A 3,813-nucleotide genomic window follows, 5' to 3' on the forward strand; every position below is an offset into this window, starting at 1 on the left:
GGACTATTATTTATGATTTCCATGTTCAATAACAGCAAAAGGAATGATACTGAGAGACTAGCTTTGGAAAATCAGTTTCAATGTATTGTACAATTCTTTCTATTTTCCTTATGAGGTTCCATTTTTAAAAATGTGTTCCTTATACATAGATATTACAATATAGAGCCCTTAAATATTCCATTATAAGATGATTTCAGAAGTTATTATGTAGAAGGGGCTTAAAATAAGTTGATTATTTGTTCATATCTTCTTAATATCTTTTACCTTGATGAATGTTAGGATATATATTACCTTTTGTGCATTTATGACTTCATTTTGCAATATATGTGTATGTTTGAGATATACCTGTGTCTCTTTTTAAGATTATACTATGAAATAGAAGGAAATATTTTTTGATTTTATCATACTAAAACATTAGAGAGATGGTAAATGTCAAACCCTGTTGCAAAGAATCATAGCTTTTTGGAATTAAAGATATATCATTTACATTTAGCCATGTTTCTACTTATAATGAAATAGCATTTTATGATATAACTCTCAGAAAGGGACAATGTGGAAAATTAAGGCAAAATTCTGAAGAAAAAAAAACCCAGCATTTTCTGCTTTTTTTTTTTTTTTTCATTTTAAGCTAAATTCATGCTCTACCTAGTAACAATGATGCTGGCACTTTGTTTAGCTCCAACTTGGTTCAGCAAAGATGGACTTCCCTGCTTGGGTTTATTAATTTAATGGTTATTCACTTGAGTAACTGTGTTTCTAAAGCAATTTTGATCATGTCATTGGACATAGTTAAAGCAAGATAGGCTGACTGGAGCCATTTCTTGTTCCTTATGGGTAATTGCTATTTCTAGAAATGTCAAAATGTGCCATGCATTCACAGAGCTATGAGGAACATTGTCAATTCAAGGGCAGAAAGATGTGAAAACTATTTCATCGCTTCATGGGTATTGATTTATGAATATAGAATAAGAAGCCGTATTTAATGCTTAGTAGTCTCTCTTATAAATCTAGGGTTTGTTAGTTGTAAATATGTATTAATTCCATGAATCTAGAAAATGGCTAAGCTATGTAGCTCAACAGCATAAACACCTATCTGGCAAGTATAAGGTCCCAAGTTTGATCCTCAGTACAAAAAAAAAAAAAAAAATGTTTTACTGAAGACTGGGCGTGGTAGCACAGGCCTGTATTCCCAACACTGCAGAGGCTGAAACAGGAATCACTGAGTCCAAACTGCCTAGTGAGACCCTGCACCAAATACATAAGAAAAAGAAAAACAAGAAAATGGCTAGACGAGGATTTTATTATGTCCACAAAAAAGTCATGACTTTAATTCTTCATTAGTCATTGGTTGTATCAAATCATGTGTCACTGATTAATTAGTAATTTTTGTAGTAAGGTTGGAGAGCACTGCTTTATGGTTCTTTTATTAGTTTATTAATAAAAACATCTTATAACTATTAATTTCTTGAAATGACCTCAATTCAAACTTCTTAGCACTTCTCAGCCTTTAGGCTAAGATCATGTATACTAACAAACTTCTGTATTAACTTTTTCTTTAGTATGTGTTAATATACAGAAAAAAAATTTTTAAATGCACTTATAGCTACAAAAACATTACAAAGCAAGCAAGAAATTAATTGGGAGTAAAATACACATTGGTGTTTCTGATATGTTACTTTATGTTGTGTGGCTTACTACAAAAACTATTGATTAATCAGTAAAGACAAAGTCCTGATCTAAAACACTGCTATATACTAAGACATAATAAAATTTAGTTTTCTTTATTTTGTAAACATAAAAAATATCCTTTTTGTCTAATGCAGAACATGGACAGAAGGCTACAGCAGGAGGGCATGGAAGAATTTATTGAGTTTCTCTAAGGCGGGATCACAGATGATACGTCTGTTATATACTTTCTTTCTCTGGGTGCTTCTAGATAGGCCCTCAAGTCTGTACAATCTTTGAGAACTCTGGGCAAGACATGGACAGGTAGGGGGTGAGAGCAAAAAGTCTTCCAGTCTTAAGGACAGACCTTTGAAGTGCAGAGGAGAAACAGACACACCTCTTCTCTTTGTGATGGCACAGGGCCATGATATGAACAGCTATTCTATACCATGTAATGCACAAAATGTATTGTCTCTTCCCAGACCTAAAAGGAAAAATCCACTGTCAATGTCTTAGAACCTTTAAAACTATGAATAAAAAATTACAGTGATAAGTTGATGATTTCATATAGTTATTATAGTGATAAAAAGCTGGCTTTTCTGAGGGGGCATGATAGTAGGGGATTGTTAGAAATGAGGCTGTACCAGAGGAAAGAATATGAGGTAAAGGGAATAGAAAGTGCCACAGTGATGAGCCTGTGTGACATAAGCACCATGAGGAAGGACATTCTTTCAGTGATGGACAGCTTCAGGCTCTTTCTCTCCCAATCACTCTCTTGGGGTTCACATTCAGTTTCAGGAAATTCCAAGTATCAAGGACTCCAAAAAAGAAAAAAAAATATTCCCAAGATTATAAGCTTGTCTTGTTTTTTTTTTAAATTTATTTATTTTATTTATTTATTTTTGTGTGTGTGGCCAGCTCAGCCCATCTGGGGGCTGGGCTGGCTGGCATGTGGTGCTGGAGGATTGAACCGCGGTCCCTGTGCTTTGCTAAGCTTGTTCTAAGTAGGTGCTTTAAGACCTCTGAGCCATCTCACCAGCCCTAAGCTTGTCTTGCTAAGAACTGTCCTACAAGAACAAAAATGTCATGCACCTCCACTGCTAGGGTTCTTCAGCTATGTGGATCGCGCGCTACAGCTCTCTTCCCTAGTCCTAACTCTGTTACCACAGTCGCGCCAGTTCGGAGACCCCCGAAGCAGTAGACTTAGTGACATGTCGATGCTGGCCGAGCATCGATGAAAGCAAAAGTGGGCTGTGGATCCAAGAAACACTGCATGGAGTGATGACAATTTCAAGTTTGCCCAGAGAGTGCTAGAGAGGATGGGATGGTGTAAAGGAAAGGACTTGGGGGCTCAGGAGCAAGGAGCTACAGAGCGTATTAGAGTTCAAATTAAAAATGAGCACCTGGAACTTGGAGCCACCATCAATAATGAAGACAACTGGATTTCACATCAGGATGATATTAACCAGCTTCTGGATGAACTGAACACTTGCCATGGGCAAGAAACTATAGATTCTCCAGATAACAAGGAAAAGGAATCTTTCAGCCTTGAGGAAAGGTCCAAAGTCTCCAAAAACCGAGTTCATTGCATGAAATTCACAAAAGGGAAGTACCTGTCATCTCGGAGCAAAACAGACCTTGACTGTGTTTTTGGGAAAAGGAAGAGCAAGGGGACATCTAAGGATAAGTGCAGCCCCACCACTGAGAATGGAAGTGAGACCTCCACCACATCCACCAGCACCTTCACCGTCCAGGAGTACTTCGCCCAGTGGACGGGCCACCTCAGGAACAAGCCACAGCACACCACCACTGAGCCTGGCCTCTCAGAGACCCAAGTGGGATGGAAAGGTGGAAAGAAGAAAAAAGGAGAGGCAGTAGATCATGACGTGGAGAATTACCTTGACACCAAGACCAGGAAACCTAAGAAAGATAAACAGGGGAAAAGAGGAGAGCCAGGGACGTATGGCTGAGAAGGGAGACCAGGCCCAGTGGTAGGCCGCACATCCCTGTGGGGATGAGACCGCTGAGGACTGCCTTTAGGCCTCTGTTGACCAAGAGTGTGCCCTGAATCCCAGAAAGAACAAGCAAAGACAAAGCTGCATAGCCAGTAAAGTTAGCTGTAGAGGCTGCACCAGGTGAAACCCCTGT

At 38.6% G+C, this 3,813-nt stretch overlaps 1 pseudogene; it reads left to right on the forward strand.

Annotated features, from left to right (window-relative positions):
* Positions 1-2,876: 2,876 nt before the first annotated feature.
* On the forward strand, positions 2,877-3,660 carry LOC101590007 (annotated as a pseudogene).
* The last annotated feature ends 153 nt before the right edge of the window (positions 3,661-3,813 follow it).

This window comes from Octodon degus, unplaced genomic scaffold (genome assembly GCF_000260255.1).
Source record: "Octodon degus isolate 3935 unplaced genomic scaffold, OctDeg1.0 scaffold00145, whole genome shotgun sequence".
Taxonomy (NCBI): Eukaryota; Metazoa; Chordata; class Mammalia; order Rodentia; family Octodontidae; genus Octodon; species Octodon degus.